Source organism: Palaemon carinicauda, chromosome 16 (assembly GCF_036898095.1).
Source record: "Palaemon carinicauda isolate YSFRI2023 chromosome 16, ASM3689809v2, whole genome shotgun sequence".
Classification (NCBI taxonomy): Eukaryota; Metazoa; Arthropoda; class Malacostraca; order Decapoda; family Palaemonidae; genus Palaemon; species Palaemon carinicauda.
In genome coordinates this window covers 56,149,902-56,174,391 of record NC_090740.1, presented here as the reverse complement: position 1 = coordinate 56,174,391, position 24,490 = coordinate 56,149,902, and positions in this window count along the sequence as shown.

The window sequence follows — 24,490 nt, the reverse complement described above, 5'->3', positions numbered from 1 at the left end:
GAATCCCTATTGCAATCTATTAGAAATAAAATCAGTAAAGACATTCAAGAAGAGGAAATTAAGCAGAAATTTTTTTGGACTTTTAACTCAATATTATGATGTTTTCTCCACTACGGATGGATCCTTAGGTAAAACGGATATAATAGAACATCAAATAAGGTTAAAAGGCAAGCAGAAAATTATCTATGTACCCTCGTACAGACTCCCTATGAAATTCAGAATGAGATAAATGATGAAGTAGGTAAAATGCTAGAAGAAGGAGTCATTAGGAAATCGAACAGCCCTTATAATTTTCCATTAATAGTTGTACCGAAAAAAGATCGACCTTGGCGTATCTGCGTAGACTTCCGTTGCTTAAATGAAGAAACGATCCCTGATCGATTCCCAGTGCCATGTACTGACGATATTTTATCTTTGCTAGGTCAGAACAAATATTTTACCAGTCTGGACTTACTTAAAGGCTTTCACCATATATCATTAGAAGAAAATAGTATCCCATACACTGTCTTCTGCACAGCCAGGGGATATTATGAATTTTTGCGTATGCCTTTTGGTTTACGTTGTGCTCCCATAACATTTACTAGAATGATTAACATAGTGTTTGGAGACTGGCTAGGGGACATATTGCATGCCTATATGGACGACCTTGTAATCTTTTCTAATACCTTAGAAGAACATCTACGTAAACTGGAACTAGTACTACAGAGACTAAGACAGCATAACTTAAGGGTAAAGAATAGTAAGTGTGAATTCTTCAAAACAGAATTAGTCTGTTTAGGTTTTACGGTGCCTAGCCAAGGTCTTAAAGTAGTCCACGATAAGGTGTCGGCTATCCGTAACTTTCCGATACCTACTAATGTCAAGGGAATGCAGCAATTTCTGGTGTGTAGTGGATATTACAGGCGTTTTATACCCAATTATTCAAGAATAGCCGCTCCCCTAACCGATATTACGAAGAAGGGCGTAGATTTCATATGGTCTGAGCAGCATCAACAGGTGTTTAATACCTTGAAAGATGAACTGTGTAGTTCTCCTATCTTAAAATTTCCTGACTTCGGTAAGGAATTCTTCATTGCAACAGACGCCTCAGACTTAGGAGTAGGTGGGGTATTGCTTCAGCAATACGACAAACAGTTTTTCCCGATAGCTTTTTATTCACGTAAACTGAGACCTTCCGAAAATAAATATGCAGTAATAGACAAGGAAGGGCTAGCTATTGTTAATTCACTAGTGCATTTTAAGTTCATAATATACGGTTATCCCATCAAGGTTCTTACTGATCATAAGCCCCTAACCGACATCTTTAAAGGCTTTAGTCACAGCCCCAAACAAACTCGGTGGCATTTGATCATCCAAGACTTTGGTGCTAGGATCGGGTATTTACCTGGGAAAGCAAATATCATTGCTGATGCTTTATCACGCAACCCCGTGTCATCTTGTACGGAGCCATTAGCTGAATTAATAGATATATCAAGATCCATGCCTATAGTTAAAACTGTATTTGAACAGGAAGATCTGGGCTGGAGCGCTGAATTAATACAGACTGAGCAAAGAAAAGATCAGAAATTAGAAAAATCATAAATGCTTTGAAAGGAAATTCTAAGGGAAAGGAATATATAAAGTATATGCAGAAGAATTATATAATCAAGGATAATATTCTGTGTAGATCTGTGACAAAGAAAACCTGCAATATACAACAGGTGACTAACGACCAGGTAGTGGTACCAATCTCACTTATACTCACTGTCCAAAATTGGTTGCATGCAAATACACCCAGGGTTCTCCACAATGTCACAGAAAGCCAAATCATCGTTTTATTAGCATACGATGCTTACAGATATAAAAAAGCACATAGCTAATTGTCACACTTGTCAGGAAAACAAAGGGCACATGAAAACAACTGTTAGCCTAGGGGCTTATCCCGTGCCCAATCAACCCTTTGAAAGAATACATTTAGATTTATTAACAGAATTTTACGAGTCAGAGGAAATAAGCACCTCTTAGTAATTATAGATGCTTTGACTTGATATACAGAACTGATAGCGCTTAAAACTAAAACCGCGATTGAATGCGCTAGGAAGTTTTACGAGTGTTACATTTGTAAATATGGAATTCCACACATAATAATCTCATACTCAGGTGGAGAGTTTAATAATCATTTCCTGAACTCATTGTGTGAATTCCTTATCATAAAGAAAATCAATACCATGATCTATCACCCAGAGTCGAATGGGCTAGTGGAAAGAGCGAATAGGAAAGTTTTAAACATACTAAGTTACACTAGGGGGATCCGACCCCAACTGGGATATTGCAATACCTGCAGTGCTAAGTACTCTGAATCACTCATATCATGTATGTATTAAAATGTCGCCGCACGAGGCATTGTATGGTACCCCAGATAGAACGCCTTTCCATGTATTAACTCCTACAACTAATTTATCAAATCCTTTAAAGAAAGTTATAAATGCAAGCATAAGTCAACATGATATCCTTCGAAAGAATTTAGAAGAATCACAAATTATAATGAAAAGGAATCATGATAAAATAGCAAAGCCAACTAAAACATATACCGTGGGTGATAATGTATACATACAGGTAAATGTACTTAAAGGACTCAATTACAAACTGACACATAAGTTTGAAGGCCCATTTAACATTTTGGAAACATTAACGGCCAATAGATTTAGAGATCAAAATGTATAACAACCCACTGATGAGAGAATTGTACCATTAACTCACATAAGAAATTAAAATAAGAGAGCAGGAAGTGAGGGAAATTTTTGTATCTATGAAACTTGTATAATATTTGTATGTAAACATGTTTTTCCCTTTTTAATACAGGAGTAATTACATATATTTTTCTCATTGCAGGTTTCCAAAATGAAGCTTTTATTGTTAGGGGTGATATTGTTCGCTCAGACATTTTTTTTCGAGTGGGAAGAGCCCTAAAACTAAAAGTATAGATTTTAAATATGGCACTATAGTAGAGAGAACAGAAGACGTTTTTATTACAGCAAGCAATATAATTATAGAAGTAAATATGTGAGCTATTTTTCTCCTAGAGAATGACGTCACTAGTTTAAAGAGCGACCTTTCAAGGTTTGCTGCTTCATTAAATGAAATGCAAAAACGACATTTTCCTTTTAATACAGAGAGTTCGCTTGCACCGACACTAAGCGTGGCAGAAATGCTATCACACGACTTGCAAAATAAGACTTACGAGGCAGAATCTTTGGCTCGTGACCTTCTAATGTGGACAGTGAGACACACTAACCTTGAAAGACGTAACCCATTTATTTTTGCTGCTCTAAACTTCTTTGGATCTGTTGCAAGTTTAGGCTTAGGGATTTCAAATCGTCTTAAAATCAGTAATCAAAATAAGAAAATTGAGTTTTTAGAACATGAAAACAAACTAGTTTTATCAGAACTAAGGAATCAATTAACATCGATTAATCAAATAATGAGTTGGGAACGAACATTCTAGTAAAATCAGTCAGATTATGGAAGTACAAAACTTGCTGGCAACATTAACGTATTATAATTCAAAAATAGATCATATCCATACTAAAATTGCACATTTCTTTGAGAAATCAAAAGACTATGTGGAAGGTATTAGGTTAGCAACTAAAGGTGTTTTATCACCACATCTCTTGCCAATAAAAGACCTAACGTTAATTTTGGAGAACGGACGTGAGAAAATAGGTTATGTTCCTTTGTTAGATGCCCATAGGTTAGAATTTTATTATAGCTTAATTACAGTAAGCGTTGAAAATTACAGGATCATGATTACAGTTCCCTTTGATTCTTCCAATGCCTGGCAATCATACAAGATATCACCATTCCCGACATTCATGTCGAATAACTCAAGTCCAGTAATATGTAGTTTAACAAGACACGTATTGATTTCCCCTGATAAGGAAACATATATGGTCATTAAAGACTTAGATTAATTAACTTACTGTTCAGAAGCAATGAATAATAAAGTATGTACAGCTGACTCCTTTGAATTCCATAAAATATTAATGGATTCATGCGAGTTAGGTATAGTGCTAAACGGTGCTTTCTCCCAAACATATGAAAATTGTCTGAAAAAACTTTATCCTTTTGACGATAATAAGTTCAATTGCAGATTGAACAACGGCTCGTGGATACGATACGATAAGGCCGGCTTCAATATATCATGCCTGGACGGATCCACATCCCACTCCCAGGTCTTCGTAGCAGCTGACGGTTGCATCGGTACGTCCCCGAATTACACGGTCCAAGGAATTAACACTATCATCAGGGAATTTCACGTGGACCACTACAATCCCATCCTTACCTCTCCCATACAATGCACGAGTGGCTAACCGGTTGATGAAATTAACCGAGATGGACCACCCGTCACCGACTTATGCAGAGGGGAATCTTTGTTTCTACGTGTTGCTGGCATCAATCAGCGTTACGGTGATGATTTTTATCGCTGTTAACATCTTCGTTTGGCGTAGGTTAAGGCAAAAACATGTGGAGCTCAAGAGGAACGTTTTGCCATGTCCAGACAACACTCCAAGTGTTTTGAAAGCATTCACATTTTAGAGCCGTTTGAAATTGGCCATTTCATTGACTCGAGGGGTACAATTGTCTAGAACAGTGAAGTGTATGAAAAGCGGTCAGTACGCTAGTAATATGTAGTTGAAGAGACTCTAGGACATTTGCATTTTAAAAACTTTTTAAAAGTATATTTTGGGCACCTAATAAAATATATAAGCCCTATATGTTAAAAAAAATGTATCTCTTGGGCATCTAATAAAATATATAAGCCCTATATGTTAAAAATATATATTTTATATATATAAAATATATATATATATATATATATATATATATATATATATATATATATATATATATATATATATATATATATATATATATATATATATACATATATATATATATATATGAAACCGTGGTGCGTGTACGTACCAGGAATTTTTTTTTGTGCACTTTAATTATATCTTTACCAAGGTAACAAATATTCTTTATTAGTTACCGTATTACAGTAATCTGTATTTTTGACAAAGGTTACAACTATTCTTTAACAAGTTAACAATTCATATGTACATTCATTTTTTTTGGGGGGGTACCACATAATCATTTGCTAGTAATATACCATATATAGATCTGTATTATCCATGCATTTTTGTTTATTTTTGACTATGTCCGTTAGGTATGTATTTTTTAACATATACTTATTTGCATATTCATCCTTAATCACTTATTTATGGCTATGGCTAAAATATATATCCAGTCACACTACTAGAATACATATTTTTAATGTAATTTTTGTTATTCAAATATTTGAAGGTAGCTGTCCGAGCTAATGTAATATATACATTATAGACCCATGACCCAAGGGATCATTGGAGAAGTTGAAGTGTGTGAACGACAAGCCATAACAGGATGCGAAAGTAAGACCAAGCTAAATCATTGCATAGGTAACATTATTTATGTAGAGTCAACATATCACAAGCATCCCGTGAGAAACAGTTGACCTTTGATCTCTACATGGAACCAGATGACTTCCGATTATAATCTTGTGTAATCATATTTGTAATAAATGCTGAGATAACTAATATAACGTTATCAACGCAAACCTATGTTTTGTTAGTTCTACTTATATTTTCATACGGAATGGTCTTCCGACCAAACCATCCATATTCCACTGATGGAGTTAACAATAAATTTGTTTGAAGTTAATTTAACTTTGACTTATTCAAGAAGTAACCTACAACTCTAAATAATTCTATATCACATTGAAGAGATATGAGACAGAACAACTAATGTGTGCGTATAACATTCTCACACCAACAAATAGAGGCTATAACGGTAAACCCTGGATAATTTAGCTAGCCCTGACTCCCAATAACCCACCTAAATTTGTACCACATTGTCAACCCTGATACCTCCTATTCAGTACCATCGTTGGTAACACTGACGGCTGAGTCGAGAATTGACTTCCCTTTGTCTCCATTTGTGAAATTTCAGAAGTTGGTAAGAATGGCTCGCACTAGTAAATTTTCCAGATAAGTATTATCAAAATTAATTTTATTATAAAAATGCCATATTAATAAACATTACCTCAGGATAATTTATTATCCCAATATCTACATTGGCAAAGAAGAGAGAACTGGTATAATTTCCCTTTTTTATCAGAATAGGAGAAACAAACAATCGTTAAATAGAGTGAGAAAACACCAAACATACAGCTGAACAATTCTTACCTGATTCAAAGTGGACTGCAACCAATTATGCCTATGGAGAATTGAAGGTTAGTCCAGAACGTGATCATCCACAAATTCACTCGAAAGGTGAAGGACAACCTTTCATCTAACAATATCTCTGCAATAGAAGAAGTGTATCCCTGACTCGAGCATAGTTCTAAATACGAAAAGAAAGGCACCAAGAGAATACATACTACTCGTCATCAAAAAGAGACTAGTTAAGCCAATCCCTTTGGAAACATGCCAGACGACGGCGGAGGTGAAAGCAAACATGTCTTCTCTGGCGAACGAGAAAGCTGGCATCTCTCCAAACTACTTCTTCACCAAGATAGAACGAGACCCAGAGACAGGCAACTTAAAAAAAAAAACCTTGGTGATGATGACCAGAGCTGAACCAGTTCTCACAAAGAATGTGAGGAGGGCTAAAGACTTAGAAGTGACTCCAAGTAAAATTGGTTCAATTAGGAAATCAAAGTCTACTCTATAATTTCCATAGAGAATTGAAGACTATAAAATAAAAACCCTATGTGGAACCTGCCTTCAAGAGAAAGGATCTATCATAACAAAGCCCCAAAACTGAGTAAAGAGAGACAAAACAAGAGCTTCGAAGTTTTGTCAATAGAAACCAATAACCCTTCTAGACGTTAACAGAGGAAGAAGAGGAAGCATATGACAGATAACTAGAATCGGGAAGGTCTCCAGGGCAAATCTGCTTCTAAATCCTCAAAAGCATCTAATGAATGCATAACCACTCCTGAGAGTTGACCATGTTTGATAAGGGAAAGATGCATAGCTGGCCACCCCTTATTCTAGAGAACAAACAACATCTCTAAGAATGTGAGAAGAGGATATCTTTAGATATCTCGCATTGAATGTATATGACAGTATATATCAGTAACCCTTGATGCGAAGGGGAGACAAACCTCTATTTTTATAAAGATTGACCAAGAATTCCACAATTTTAGGGAGAGTGGGTCTCAAAGAAGGATGACCTTTCATCTGACAACAGCGGCGAAAAAATGTTCAATTGGCTTGATGAACTAGGTGTATAGAGCACCGCCTGGTTAAGGCTAACTGACTAGAGACTGGACAAAAATTCTTCTTGCCTGGAGAACCTCTAACAGTCCCTGAAGATAAGGATGAAAATGGGGCTGTTTGAGTAGATCTGGTCTCTCTGGCAAATGTAAGAGAGGCCCCACTATGACCTCCAAGAGGTCAGAGACCTCCTCTTTCTGAGGGCAAAAGGAGCAATGAGGGTCAAAGAAAGATAATTGGTTTAACTCGTCTAGTTTACAGCCACCCTGGTTAGATAGAAAGGGGGAAGGCATATGCCTGAAGGCCCTCCGAGTCGCTGGGGATTCTGGAACAGAGAGAAAAAGACTTGGCATTGAAAGTACAGAGGGGGCCCAAACAAATCAGATATAACTGGCCACCTCCTCCTGAGGTCCTTGAGGTCATCCTGACAAAGAGTCCACTACAAACCCTGTACCCGATTTCCCTTTGACAGAACATCCGCCAGAAGGTGGTGGCATCCTAGGATAAACTGGGGAACCACGGAAATCCTCTTCTTTTCTGACTAGAGCAAAATATCGCAGACTTCTTGATTGAGCGACTATGAACAGGTGCCCTAATTTTCTCAGGTATGGAATGGCCATCACATTGTCTACTGAAACTGCCCCTGAATACCAGTTCTCTCCAGTTTATTGAAGCAGGCCCAAAATTTTTTTTAAACTAAATGAGCTCCCCAGCCTTCATTCGAGGCATTGAACCAAAAGATGATGTCCAGAGAAAAGGAGCATAGATCCATCCCCGCTTTGAGGCGGTCTCTTTGAGACCACCAAAGAAAATCTTTCCTACATTGAGAGGAGAGGCCAAGTGGAATCTCTTTGGAAATGAAGTCCAACTCCACTGAAGGGTAAACTGAAGTGATCTCATTCTGATATCCCCTCCAGGGATCAACTGGATTAACGAGGTCTCCCCAAAAAAGAGACCTCCTTAAGAATGCAGGAGACTTCTCTGAGGACAGAAATTTTTCTGATGTCTAAGAAGTTTTACTATTTACATCTGTGAAGGAGAAACCCTCAAAATCCTTTTGTCCAAGAAGATCCCAAGATAAGTGGTGTTTTGCAACCGGATCAAGGAGGACTTCCCTAAATTTACAAGTATTCTAAACTCTTGACATAGAGCCAGAACTAGATCCCTTGCCTGGAGGCAGTATTAGAGAGAGGACACCTGGGCTAACCAGTCGTCCAGATAACACAACATCCTAATTCCCTTATGTAAGATGACTGACACAGAAGCCATTACTCTTACAAAGTCTTTAGGAGCTCTAGTGAGACCAGAGCAAGGGATCTGGGAGTGAATCATCCCTGCTTCGTGGCGTTGGTGAATCGGGACCTAAAGATAGGCATCTCCTAGATCTATTAAAATCATCTAATCCCCTTGTTGGACTAACGCAAGAACAGACTGGACAACCAGGCCCCTGAAGCCTTCTAAACCACAATCCTCCTTGAATTAAAACCAGGAGAAGGGGAGCTACCTTGATGGCGCCCTTCTTCACGAGAGCTAATAACTCCTTCGACAAAGTCCATACTTTGATGGACTAGGGGGCATAACTGTCGAACCTGAGTGAACGAGCAGGAATGGGAGGTTTTGAAGCAAATAGGATATGGTAGCCCAACATATAAACCTCCACCACCCACTGGTCCCCTCCTCTCTGAAGATAAGTTGGCCAATGGTTTGAGAGGAAGGTCCGGACAGGCTACTCCAAAAGAGGATATGGCTCTTATCCCTGAAAACCCTTACTTCCACATGAGGAAGCAGCAGATATTCCCTTCGATTATAATTTACCTCCAGCTTTACCTGAATGCCAAGACGTTCTACGTTGTCTACTGGAAAAAAACCCTAACAGGGAAGTCGAAGGATCGGGGTGTTGAGAAGAAGGGCCTAACAAGGGAGAGTCAACAGCAGCAAGGGATGAAGACGAAGAGGGCTGAACTCCTCCGAAACTCACCTACGTTTTGCTTCCAGAAATAGGAAGGACTGCCAAAAGAGAACACCTTAGATAAGGCTCTCAGTGCTTCCATGTAAAGATTACTTAAATGGTTGGAAGCACTTCTGAGTAAACCTTACCATAAAAAAGGAGTTCCCTGAAGGGAGAAGTGGACAAGAATAGAGCCCTTTGATGAACTGTGACAGAGGAGGGCAGAAGAGAAACTAATCTCTGATGCCTTCAGAAGACAATAAAGGTCTGCAGACTGGAAGCAATAGAATCTTTATGAACCGAAGAAGCAGAGGTACAGGCCCAGAACTCCTCAAAGGTGCTAAAACTCTGTCTTCAGCTATCAGGAGTTTGTCAAAGGATGAATCGTCTGCCACTCAATAAACTACCTTATGGAGTTTAAGGAGGGATAAAAAACGTTTCATCCCATAGTTTACCAGCTTAGCTAATTTAGTAAAGACATCTGACCCAACTTTTGCAAGTTCTGGGTAAAAGGATACTGTAGTGGAGTATGCGGCTGTCCAAAAAGACTCCTTTTGTAAGACAATGAGATGGGGGGGGGGGAGGCGGGGCTAAACTTTAGGATTATCAAAATGGAGAAACTCTAATACTAATTCAAAGATCTTCCTGAACTCTATTATCCTGCTCCTCATTCAGGGGATCCGTGAGATCCGAACTTCTAGGTATAACCTCATCATCCCCTTTCTCACCTAAATCAGACCCATAATCCAGACCTTTCCCTGCCCTCTAGTTGACGATTGATGATAAAATATCTTAGGTCTAACACTAGGTCCTAAACCTCTAATCTCACCCAAGTGCTCTTTGGTACTGTATTGAAACACTATAGGAATTGTTAGGTACCTTACCTTCAGGCACCCACCCAGACTTGACTCTTTTAGGTGTACCCCTTATTAGGGTTTGCAAGACGAAGATCAGTCTTACTTTTACCTGAGGTAGTGTCGACAGGTGCTTGACAAGGAGTTGAAAAGGAATCAACAATGTTATTAATCATTTAATTAAAAGACAATTCCAATTTTTCTGTCAACTTATTAAACTTTACAGTTATATTCTTGTCTAAGTTCTGCTGTAAAACTTCTAACTTCTTTCTCCAAGAAGACTCGGATGAACTAAACCTAGACTCTGAGGCACACGGGTCAATGGGCAAAACAGCCGATTGAGAAGGGAGAGGACCGCATGTCAGGACTGGAATCCCTATAACTGAGGGGATCAAATAAATCTACATTACCCATGGACTTTCTCTTTTCCTTGAAACGTCTTCTATTTCGCTGTAATAACTTTTGGTGCTTCACATAGACAGTCGTTTTGTTGTCAGGACATGAACAGCATAATTTACAGTGGGAAGAAAGATTACGTATCTTACCTTTGCAGCTAAACTAAAACAACCTCTCATGGGGGTCATATTCCTTATAACTCCCGCAGGAAGGTCAACTCCAGACAGGGTTGGAGAGAGAAATTCCTGACGTGTCCTGCTATTCCATCTAGAAGAAGAATTTAGGTTGCAAAACAATGGCTACCAAATTGATAACAATCAAACAAGATGAACAAACTGCCAATAACAAGGGTAGCCCATATAAAAGACACCCCCGACCACATAAAATTATTGAAGGACCTATGGTAAAAAAAAAAATGTGGTTTTGAAATTTAAAAAAGTGGTTAGTTCTTACACTAACTGCCGCTCAAAAGTAACTGTACTGGAGGAAGGATCATGATGAGTGAACTCTAACCTCAGCCACCAGTGTTTGTTACCAACAGCCATACCGAAAAGGAAGCATCAGGGTTGCCAATGTGGTAAAAATTTTCCTTGCTTTTGGGGACTCATAGCTAGATAAATTATCTTATGGTAATGTTGATTAAAAAGTTCAATAAGTAATGCCTCAATCATATTAGTTTTCTGTGTATGTTTACCATAAAAAGTAACATGGAAATAAACTGTATGAAATAAAAATGAAAATTAGCTGTTATTTTCCAGGTCTTTCCTTTAGTTTAAGGGATGAGGGTGCAATGCACTTAAGTGTGATATTTGATAAAATATATTACACAGAATTCTAAAAGTTTTATCCCACATGTAACCAGTTTGTGGAGGGATCTTCCTAACTGTGGCAGTAGAATCAGTGGAACTTAAGAAGTTCAAACTCATTGCAAATTTTTTTCTCTTGCGCAGGTTGATATAAGTCTAAATATATATGCATTATCTATTTAATATTATTACTCATCTCAATATATCTTATAGGTTTCTATTTCTCATCTATAGTTTATTTGTTGATTCTCTATTTCTTGTAGTGTATACGGTATGTAATTAGGATTTTGGGGAATAATTCTAGGCTGAAATATGTTATTATTAGTATTGTGCAGAAGTTATGGGTCTATGTACAGATTGAATAAATTTTGAGTGTATAGTAAAGCAAACCACTGGGAGCACTGCAGAAGTTATGATATTAGCAAGGGTGGTATTGAGGACGGTGAAGAATAGAACTGTTGTTGGGCCCAAGAATTCTCCTGCAATGGTTCTATATTGGTTAGCTTGTGAAAAGTTGAATTGGTCAGTGGAGATCGAGAGCTAGATTAGAAATGGGTAGACAAGTGAAGGAGGTGTAGGCAGTCAGTAGGCAAGCTCAGAGTGTTAATGTCTGTTACCACCACGTTTGTTCAGTGCTTACTTATGTTCACCTTGTTGTGTGGTTGTGCTAAGATTGTCTGATGTTATGTCTTGTTGATATTTGTGTGTAGTAGCACTAGTACTAGTGGTGTAATCAGTGTTGTCTCGTGGTGCAAGGTGGGAGTTCGAGTGTTAGGATCTTGAGCCTGTTCCACTTTACTTGAGATAATTAGTTTGAGTTACTAATATATATATATATATATATATATATATATATATATATATATATATATATATATATATATATGTATGTATGTATATATACATATATATCATCAAACCACAAGCTATCTAAGCTTTCAAATCATGGCTGGAAAGGCAAAATTTAGCATAAGTGAAATAATGAAGTAGTCTGGCTATAGAAAGAAGTGTTGGTAGCCAGGCTAATGGAGTTTGAGGACCTGGTTAGCTTAATTCCTCTGTTCCTAGAAGGGGGTGCACTGGCGCTGTACTTAGAGATGAGTAAAAAGGACCAGGAAGATGCCGCGAAGGTAAAGCAGAGGTTGAAGGAGGCATTCGTGCAAGGCATGTTTGATGCCTTTGGGAAATTATTGCAGCTGTTGCAAGTGGAAGACTTGTGGTGGACAGTCAACCTTTTCATCCCAGGGGCAGTCAACATAGTGGTGGAAGAACAGAAAGCCGTAACTTTCCCATACAGTGTTACAGAGGCAATGGATCCCACATGACTAGAGATTGTAAAACACCCAGGTCGATTATCACTTGCCACTGGTATGGGAAGCTAGGTAACATTTCTTATTTATGTGGCCAGGGAAACGAGCAAGGAGGCAATTGAATCAGAGGCTTTCGCTGCTGCACAGTAAAGGTGCTTCCAAGTATTTTGTCCATTGTGAAAATCAGGGTGAAGGGGAAAATAGTGAGAGCCTTAGTTGACTTTGGTTAGTCAATCTCAGTGCTGAGTAGTCAGCTTGATAGAAGACTTGGTTATCGTTAATGGAAAATCTGTCCAATGTAAGGAAACAGAAGTTGAGTTGACTATAGGTGAGCTCAGAGTAAAAGCAAAAGATATTATTCTTCACACTGTTATTAACAGCATTAAGGTGGTACTAGCGATGGATGTAATCAGGCAGCTTGGAAGACCCAAATCAGCATGGCTCAGGACTATGAAACGTGAAGTGGATGATGAATGGAGAAGTATTGAAATAGAAGCATCAATAGATTAGGAGGAAATAATAAATATAATATATATATATATATATATATATATATATATATATATATATATATATATATATATATATATATATATATATATGTATATATATATAATGCTGGGGGGAGCGTCATGTCTATGTGACAACACAAGTCATTGTACAGTACATAAGAAAATCAGGTATGAGGAATATAATGTGACTGAGAGACCATTGGCGGATTGTTGTGTGGAAAAAAGTGAAAGTGGGAATGGCAGTGAGTAATTGTAGTCCAGGATCCGGAAATCAGTCAGAAAGGTGCTTCCAGAAAAACAGCTGATTGAGAAGAGAGAAAGGTGTAAAGTTAGAGATAAGAATTTTGCTGTTAGGTTTGGTGGGGTGAATTGGATGGCTAAGTGGCTTCTGAAGGTGGGAAGATGTAGAATTGAGGAACGAGGTGCGATGCCATAAGGCCACTGTGCAAGGGGTAAAAGAGTATTTTGACTATGAAATCCAATTACGAGTTGACAAAGGAATTCTGATGCCTTTGGAGGGGGAAGTGGGTGGCTAAGTATTGCCGTAGCTGGCAGTCATCCAACGTAAAATATAAATAAGGTCAGGCCGGTGCTGGACTTCTGTGAGCTGAAAAAATATGTGATGTGCCACGCTAGGAACAATTTTGTTGATGTATACAGAGAAATCCTGAGGATTTAGAGACAGATGGGTGAAGGTTTGGCAGTCATCGATCTTAAGTCTGCATATCTTCAGAATCATGTTGTAGGGAAGTTGTGAAAATATCAGCTGGAGAGATACAAGGGTCAAACTTACTGCCTAACTAGGTTGGGTTAGGTTGAGATTTGGGTTATGCTCAGCACCCCAGATTATGACAGTCGTCTTCAGGGCAGTGTTGAAGATGGACAAAGCCATAGAGGGAGCCACAAGCTCTTATATAGATGACATTGTCGTGAAGAAATCTTTATTGACAGCTAATGCAATTGTATGGCACCTAGAAAAGTATGGCTTAGTCACGAAACCTCCCATTTCAATGCAAGGATTAACCGTCCGTAGGTTGAGGGTGAAGTGAGATGGGATGAGTGCTCTGGCATTCCATCGAGGTAATGAGATTCCAGGGGTGAAAGAGATTATGGGTAGGAGGGAACTCTTCTCTGTATGCAGCTATGTGAAACAGTAATCAAAAGGCAAGAGTTAGGCCAATGAAGGAGGAAGAGAGACTTTGGCAATGATTCACAACATTTTGGAGAGGGTAAAGAAAGAAGATCCAGTAAAGGGAAAGTGATTGCACCCAAGACAAAGAAAGGTGGAGTATTCTGTCATGCCAGCAGCATTGTAATTGGGATAATGTTAGAGATTGGAGGAGATGGAGGGGAAGACAAAGCATGGCTGCATGAGAAAGATGACTACAAACACATCAATGTTGCCAAGCTAGAGGCAGTACTTGAAGGAGCTAATTTGATGCTGAAATGGGATCTGCGAGATATTGAAATAAGGTCTATGGTAGTGATTGGGTAGATCGATTCTACTTTTATTTTTTAAACTTGAGTTCGGACTAAGGGAGCTGAAAATGTCCTGGAGAAAGAGAAACACCGCATTTGTATTTTGAAGGAACTGATAGAAGTTAGATGGTAAGGGAAGCTGGACTTTGTGCCGTCTGAAAAGAACAGAACAAACCTTTTTACAAGAGTTAAGAAAGCGTGGATTCAAGTTTCTGGCAGAAGGAAGAGAGAAGAAAAGTTTGAAGTGTGTTGTATTGGGTATGCTAGTGTAAAAGAGCTTCATCCTTTGCACCATATGAGTGTGGATAAGAGTTTGTTTGTAGCAAAGAAAGTAGATCCCACTGTTACGAGAGGTTCAGAGGGTTGTGCAAAGTTACAATCAGTGTCGATCTATTGACCCTGCCCTGATAAGACATGATCTTGGAGAATTAAGGTTGCAGTCACACTGGAAAAGATTGGCTATAGATGTGACACACGATAGAGGAGGAATATACTTATTGGTACTGGACTGTGGCCCCGAGTGGTTTGCTATCTGGAGTGAACTGAAAGCAGAAAACCAGGTGAAATAGCAAGTGATAGATGAACTCTTCTTAGAAAAGAGTCCTGTCATCAAAGTTCTAATGGATAAACGCACATTATTTGACTCGCAAGTTGTCAAGGACATATTCAGCTAGTGGAATATCAGTCGCTTCACTAGAGCAGTATATTGACCAGCTGAATATGGTATAGTGGATAAACACCATAAAACGATTGAGTCAATGGCATAGAGGGTACAGATTCAGCCAGAGGAGGCAGTATTTTGGTACAACTGCTCTCTCAGGTCTTAATAGGATGAAAAGTCAGTGCCACAAAAAGCAGTATTCAATTATGATGGACGTCACCCCAATGCAGTACCTGTAGTAATTAATGAGACTGTTACAACATTGAAGATGGGAGATGAGGTGTGAGTTGAGCCCAGTTATGCAAAATGCACTTTTCAGTGGAAAAAAAATGGAATGGTGACAAATGTGAATTCATAGAATAATGTTTCTGTTGACAGGATGCCAAGACACATTCTAGATATTAGAACACTAGTGGATAACGAAATTGAGGCAGAAGATAAAGGGAACAAAGAGGACCTGGAAGTGGAAGTAGTAGAGCACCAATGGTCTACAAGTGACAGACTCCCTCCTGTTTGGATGAGGGATTATGTGTCGGGGTATCGCTGAAGTGGAGTGAGCTTGAGATCAAGCGGAGATGTGGTGTAAATGCTATATAATCAAGACTACAGGGAATAATTCTAGGCTTGAGTATATTATTATTAGGTAGATAGTACGTTGGCCAGGCCACCAGCCTCCCCTTGGGATACTACCACTAGAAAGTTCTTGGATCCTTTGACTGGCCGGACAGTACTACATTGGATTCTTCTCTCTAGTTACGGCTTATTTTTCCTTTGCCTATACATACACCGAATAGACTAGCCAATTCCTTACTTACTAGGATGATTAAAAAACACATGGAATGCTCCCATGACCTGAGTGCTAATAAGATAAAAAATTTTCAAACCTGTTAGTCAGGAAGAGCATGATCTTGGCTATCTAATTGTTGTTAACAATCAGTATTCTCCTGGAAACGAACCATGAGATGATAGTTATTAAAAGGTAGTTTTTTGCCCCATGGAACATAAGGATTTTGAGATAAGAACCAACATAAAATTTTTAGTAAAGCTCGGTTGGAAAGGAACCAAGATCATTCATGCTTTGCAGAAGGTTTATGGGGATCATGCTCCGAAGAAGACATGCGTTTACAAATGGATTGAAATATTTTGAGATGGTACAGAAGCTGTTGAAGATGATGAGGGTCGTGAAAGACCAACAACCTCAAAAACATTTGAAAAAGTTGATGCTGTTAGGAGCCTAGTCGAAGAAGATAGGAGATTGACAGCTTATCAAATCTCTCAAATTATGGGTATATCAGCTGGCTAAGCTCATTTGATTCTGCATGACGATTTAGGCCTCAGAAAGCTTTCAGCGCGATAGGTCCCAAAAGCCCAGATCAGCTAAACCTTGGAAGCGAATTGTCAACGGCAATTTTGACCAAAATTGAAATGAAGGAAGACAAGTTTTTCAGTTGAATCATCACTGGGGATAAAACATGGGTTTACCAGGATGATCCTGAAACAAGACAGCAGTTAAAACAATGGTTTCCATGCAGATCATCTGGCCCAATCAAATTCAAATGTCTGTCAATAAGGTAATGGCAACTGTTTTCTGAGACTCTGATGGAGTTGTGCTTGTAGACTTTTTAGAAGGTCGAAAAACTGTCACATGAGTCTATTATGTAAAGGTTTTGAGAAAATTGAGAGCAGAATTAGCTAAAAAGCATCCAGGAAAGCTCGTGGAATCCTTTTCTATCACAACAACGCCCCAGCATATTTTTCACGCTTTACAAAAGAAGTTTTGAGAGAATTTCGATGAAAATTGCTGTCAAATAAACCTTATTGGCCAGACCTAGACCCATCTGACTTTTATTTACTCCTGGAAACCAAAGAACAGTCGAGAGGCGTCCATTTTAATAGCACTGATAAAGCAAAACACGCAGCAAAAACATGGCTCAGAAAGTGGTATGCAGATTTCTTAAAAATTGGTCTAAAAGGATGGAAGCACCGTCTGTAGTAATGCATCGACCTTGACGAAGGTTAGGTTGAAAAATAGATCTATTATATGGAAAAATTACTCAAAAATTTCAAATTTTGTACATTTTTCTAATGCCCCTTGTCTTCTCCTCTGTCCTCACAAACTTGATCACACTGAGATTATAAAACAAATTTTCTTCCGTCAATGGGTTAACTACTGCACTTTAATTTTTCATTGACTACTTTCCTCTTGGTAAGGGTAAAGAGACTCTTTAGCAATGATTAGCAGTTGTTCTAGGAGAAGGATACTCTAAAATCAAACCGTTTTTCTCTGGTCTTGAGTAGTGCCATAGCCTCTGTACAATGGTCCTCTACTGTTTTGCAGTAGAGCTCTCTTCCTTGGGAGTACACTACAGTATATTATTCTAACTTATTTCTCCTTCTCTTAATATGTTGAGGTATCTATAGTTTATATATGAAAGATTTATTTTAATGTTGTTATTGTTCTTAAACTTCTCTTGTAGTTTATTTCCTGATTTCCTTTCTTCACTGGAGCCCTTGGTCTTAAAGCATTGTGCTTTTCCAACTTTGGATGTAGCTCAGCAAGTAGTAGTAGTAATAATAATAATAATAATAATAATAATAATAATAATAATAATAATAATAATAATAATAATAATAATAATAGCACTGCACAAAAGTTATTAGTGTCTAAGTATAGGTTAAGTAAATTTTAAGGGTACAATAAAGCAATACACAAAGGAACACTGCAGAAGTTATGAAGTTGGCGACGGTAGTATTAAGGGTGGTGAAGGATGGAACTGTTGTTGGTAGGCCCAATAATCCTTTGGTGATGGTTCTATATAGGTTAGCTCAGCTAGGGATGATTAGAAAGGGGTAGATTGGTGAAGGAGGTGCAGGTGGTTATTAAGTAAGGTCAGAGTGTGTATGTTTTTTGCTGCCATATTTGTCCAGTGTGTGTTTTTTTTTTCTTTTTTCTTTTTAGCCTGGTATGTGCATGGGCTGTGATCATCTCCTGTTGTGGTGTCTTGTGGGTGTTTGTGTGTAATAGCACTAATGTTGCAATCAGTGCAGTTTTATAGTGCAAGCTGGGAACATGAAGATCTTGAACCTGTTCCATTTTATTTGATATAATTAATGTGAGTTACCAGTGTTTTTGATATGAAACCACAATTCCTTTCACAAATGGGCTGCATTCCTAATTGGAGCCCTTAGGCTTGTGGCATTTTGCTTTTCAACCAAGGTTGTGGCTGATGTAAACAATTCTGGAAAGTTTTATTTCATTAACATCACCGTACGCATTTTCGCTTTTATCGGGAAAAAATATAAACAAACATGCCTGCACCATCTGTCAGTACAATAGTAATATGGCTTATAATGAGTAACACACCAGCTATGTGGTTAGACCCAAAAGACCACGTCATTACCCTAAGGAAAATCTCTATTATTTTAAAATAGGTAGCCTAACCTACAACTATGTTTGATTACTTTGGATTGCCAGACTAAACATATTTATCCCTTATGAAAATGACAAATTCTAAAGCAATTTGCATTCTTCCTACCTATATAAACATTAGAGATAACAGTGAAGTTGGAGTACAAGGCCATTAAAATTTTATAACGAGGTGTAAACAACCGACCAGTAGTTACCAGTTTGTAGCAGGGAAGCAGCTCTCCACCACCCACTGCTTTCTCACTGAAAAATTATCTGGATTCCATCAGGGACTTTTTAGTGGGTTGGTGATGACAGGCCCATATAAGTAAATGACTTGGATAGTTAGGAAAAATACCAACTATTTCCAAATTTGTCATTTGTTCCACTACTTATACAAACCATCATAATATACAGAGGAGACTCCTCCTTAAGAGGAAGGAAGCTCCCATTCCAACTGGCTGGAAAGTTATCTAGAGATTTCCACACTAGTGTATTATGATGTGGACGCAGTGAAGGATCTGTACACCTCATGTACCAGTGGCTTAACTATACCAACAGGTCCATGGCCCATACAACAAAGGGGAATGAACATAATGACTTTGTTGTAACATTAAGCATATATAAGTAATAGGTTTTAAATCCCTTTGGTATAAGTATATAGATGTATTTGACTGTTGCATCACATTCCCCCTCTTAAGTAATATGAAGTAAAACACCTATATGCTGAGGTGGGGTTACCTACAGGCAAATTGGATCCAGCTGACATGGTATCATATGCTGTCCCCCAATAGAGGGTAAGGTGAAAGAAAAGAAAAGACCAGTTATTTTTACAGTTACCCCAGTCGAACACGTAACCTCTGTCCTCAAACTTTGTTAATGGTCCTGTGAGAGGTGCTAAGCTCTGGAGCCACAATAGTTCCTATCAGAAACATATCCAAGGACCGGTGGATCGAGTCATTCAGGTAATGAGCCATAAATGTCGTTTGGCGTTTCCAGATGCTGGCTTGGAGTGTTTGCACCACCGGGAGACTATTTTTGAATGCTACAGTTGTATTAATTGATCTAATGTCTTGCGCTTAGAATCTTGTCCCACTTTGAGACAAAAGTGACAAGGTGACTTCTCTCACTCATGCAGATATTGAATTTCTGGTAACCTTGTTAACTCTCCCTGTGCTTCTGAAGAGACATTGTATATGGGGACGAGCTGTGCAAGTGCATTTGAGATAGTGCCTCAGCACTCACAGGACACCAAGGCAAATGACCCAGTATCATCCATTCATGGATAACCTCCAAGCGTGAAGTTGTACCAATTTCACCGATCTGTGGAATACCTAGGCCTGTGGTTGGCATAGTGGGTTGAGAAGATCTGGTTACCATTCTACTTGCAGCCATTTTGGATCAAAGAGTGTCATGATGAGGTTGGGAGTGACAAGGACCCTTTTGAGTACACTCCTTATTAGGACAAACGGCGGAAAAGTGAAGCGTAAACATCGAGGTGGTCCTAATGATGTTGAAAGGTGTCCTTTAATGCTGCCTCTGGGTCTGGCATCAGGGAGCAGAATATCGGAAGCTTATGGTTGTGTAAGGTCACTAACTGGTCTAGTGTCGGCGAATCCTACAAAGTCATGATCTTGTACACTATTTGAGTCGGTAATAACTACTCAGATCCAACTATTTGCAACCTCCTGCTCAATTTGTTACCTGGGATGTTCTTTATGTGCAGAATATACCAGTCCGGCAAGGAGTTCATGTTGATCTCTGCCCATTCCAAAATTTCCACTGCCAGCTGGCAGACCTGTGGTAAAACATTACTGTGCCACCTTGTTTGTTTGTGTAAGCTGTGGTATCATGATGGTGTTGTCGCTTATCAACACCACCTAGTGGCCTGTCAGAAAAGGACAAAAGTGTTGTACTGCCAGTAGAGTTGCTTTGAGCTCCAATATGTTAATGTGGCACCAACGTTCCTCGTCTAACTACTGTCCTGACACCAGATGTTGCAGGAGGTGAGCCCCCCCACCCTTCATTCGACGCATCTGTGAACAGTCTCACTTCGAGAAGAAATGAGAGGAGGACCAAACTTTTCAAGACTAATGGTTTCGTCTAACCACCACTCCATGTCTCCTCTCTGCTCTTTCCCTACCAGAACCAACATTCTGGGGGTTGATGCCTTAAGACCGCTGAATGGAACGCATCCAGACACATTCGTTCGGGATGAAATCTTTCAAGGATGCAAGAATACAAGAAGGCCTAACAGGCTTTGACACTGATGTGACTGTAGCCAGGTTATTGGAGAAAGTGGAGCACAACTTCCTGTAGGAGCTTCAGGCAATCCTGTAACGGGGAAACTCTCCCAAGCATCATAACAATTTCTATTCCTATGTTCACAAGTCATAGTTTTGGCCAAGTTAACTGACTTTTCCCAATTTATCACTATCTTCAGGTCTGGCAGAACTTAAGGTGTCTGTCTCGGTGAAAAGGGGTCTTCTCCGAGTCCATCACTATCGGCCAATATTCCAGGTAAAGCAATATACGGATTCCATTCGTGTAAGCCCATGCTAATGCCAGAGTAAAGACTCTGGTGAAGACTCTGAGTTGATATTGATATATCAAAACTTAGTATCTATACCCTAAACCGATATACCATGTTTGCTATGATGAACCGGAGGTATGTGCTGGAGGGGGGATATACTGAGATCTGGAAGTGTAAACCTTCAGGTCGATTGTCAAATTAATGTCTGTAGGCTTGATCACCTGCCTGAACGTAGCTACAGTTTCTATTTTGAACGGATTCTGCGAACAAACTCATTGAACGCTGTAAGGTCTATGACTGTTTTCCAGCCTCTATACACCTTCCCAACAAGAAAGAATCGACTGAAGAAGCCTGGGAACCCGTTGCAGACCTCTTGGAGGGTGCCCTTCTCTACAGTCTGGACTTCTACCTGAGGGGCTAGGTCTTTCGTCAATCCCTAAAGAAAGGTCATTGACATAGCTGTTAATGAATGAGAGGAAGTGGAGAGCTCATGACTGGGATGAGGTATCCAGAGCAGATAACATCCACCGTTCTGCCTCGTGATTCCACTGCCTCCTCCATCTAGATTGTAGGCAGTATGTTTGTGGAAGATTATTCCTTCCTAAATGGGATTGTTGGCCTCACCTCTTCCATCCTCGTCTCCTGCGCCCTCGGCCTTATTGATTTTGAAAAGGGCACCTGCTGTTTTGTTCTCCATCTTGAGGTGGACTGAACAGGGTTGGGATCCTGCTTTTAGGTGTTTTTAAGAGCCTGCCTCACTATAGATGACAAAGGGGCATGGGCCACATGAAAGACATCCAGTATAAAAGGGAGTCTTACCTTCCTCCACTTCTCGGCCACCATCTCAAAAAGGGAAAAGGGAGGGACCCTTGACAGAAGAATTTCTTATTTGTAAAACCTCCATCCAGGTGATCTGCCTTTGAAATTAGGAGGAAATGGCATCGGGGCTCTTCAGAACCGAGTTGGCCCACTGGTTGCCAGCCTGATGGGTGCGTAACTCCACAGCACTGGCCTTTATGAGGACGACATTCTGAAAAGTGTTATGCTTGTTGGGCTCCATGAGAGCCTCCTTGTTGATTAGGAAACCGATGGAACCCAACCAGTGGTCCACCCAGGATGTTGCCTGAAGAGTCGCTATGGCCGTGCTCTCCATATACTTGGCCCTCCTTATTTTGGGTTTCACTCTTTGCGGATGTGGTCGTTCGTGGTACAGAAAACCATATAACATATTCAAATATATCATCACATACTCATGGTTTTGCAACAATTACTCTAGCGGGAGGAGGTTTTCAAACCAACCTCTCTAAGCAGAACACCCCAATTTTATAGCTATCTCATAAAAACTATTCAGTGTAAATACCTTTGTATAACAATTCTAATACAGTAAAGTTCACACACTGAAGTTACTGATAATTCTTTATAAAATCTAATTTCCTCATTCATTTCATAGAAATATATTTTCTGATTAAAAATTATTCAAACATACGACATAATTGATAAGAATAAACCAATTTCATAAATTTTTATATATATATATATATGATATATATATATATATATATATATATATATATATATATATATATATATATATACATATATATATATATATATATATATATATATATATATGTATATATATATACGGATTTATATATATATATATATATATATATATATATATATATATATATATATATATATATATATATATATATATATATATATATATATATATATATATATATATATATATATATATATATATATAAATATATATATATATATATATATATATATATATATATATATATAATATATATATATATATATATATATATATATATATATATATATATATATATATATATATATATATATATATATATATATATATATATATATATATATATATATATATATATATATATATATATATATGATACATTAATGTCTGGATTCTCTTACCAGCCTCGATCAGAGCCCCAGGCGAAAGCACTCAAAGACAATAGCTTCTGACCGGCCAAGAATCGAACCCTGATCAATGAACCTTGTAACAATAGTGACATACCACTTGGCCATGAAGAAAGATAAAAGTCAATGACATCACTTCTGCACTTACACCTGTCAAATTCAGGTTTTTTGTACCTAGAATTGAAATCAACGAATCTTCACTATTGTTGCTAATTAGTATGTTTGGCATTCGATTAATGATAAATTTTGCACACTTAGACGTGTTTTCATATTCAAATAAGCTATATATTTTGATACATTAATCTCTGGATTCTCCTACCGACCTCGGGATCAGAGCCATAGACGAAACCACTCAAAAATAATAGCTTCTGACCGGTTGGCAAATGGCAATCCTAACCTGTGCCATGAAACTTTTAAAACAGTGTCATACCACTTGGCCAGGAATAAAGATAAAAGTCAGTGGTAATCCTTCTGTACTTATACCTGTCGAATTCAGGTTTTTTGTACCTAGAATTGAAATCAACGAATCTTCACTATTGTTGCTAATTAGTATGTTTGGCATTCGATTAATGATAAATTTTGCACACTTAGACGTGTTTTCATATTCATATAAGCCATATATTATGATATGGCTTATTTGAATAGAAAAAAAAAACACATCTAAATGTGCAAAATTCATCATTAATCGAATGCCAAGTACAAATATACCAATTAGCTGCAATGGTGAGGATGGGTTGATTTCAATTCACAGTACGAAAAATCGGAATTCGACAGATATAAGTATAGAAGAATTGTCATTGACTTTAATCTTTCTTCGTGGCCGAGTGGTATGTTATTATTGTTATAAGTTGTGTGGTCCAGGGTTTGATTCCCGTCCGGTCAGAAGCTATTGTCTTCAAGTGGTTTCGCCTGGGGCTCTAATCCCAAGGTCAGTAAGAGAATCCAGACAATAATGTATCAAAGGGTATGGCTTATTTGAATATGAAAAAAACACGTCTAAATGTGCAAAAATTAACATTAATCGAATGCCAATTAGCTACGATGGTGAAGATGGGTTGATCTCTATTCTAAGTACGAAAAACCTGAATTCGACAGGTATAAGCGTGAAAGAATTGTCATTGACCTTTATCTTTCTTCATGGCCAAGTGGCATGTCACTGTTGTTACAAGGTTCGTGGACCAGGGTTCGATTCCCTGCTGGTCAAAAGCTACTGTCTTTGAGTAGTTTTGCCTGGGGCTCTGATCTCAAGGTCGTAAGAGAATCCAGAGATTAATGTATCAAAATATATTGCTTAATTAAGTTTGAAAAACATA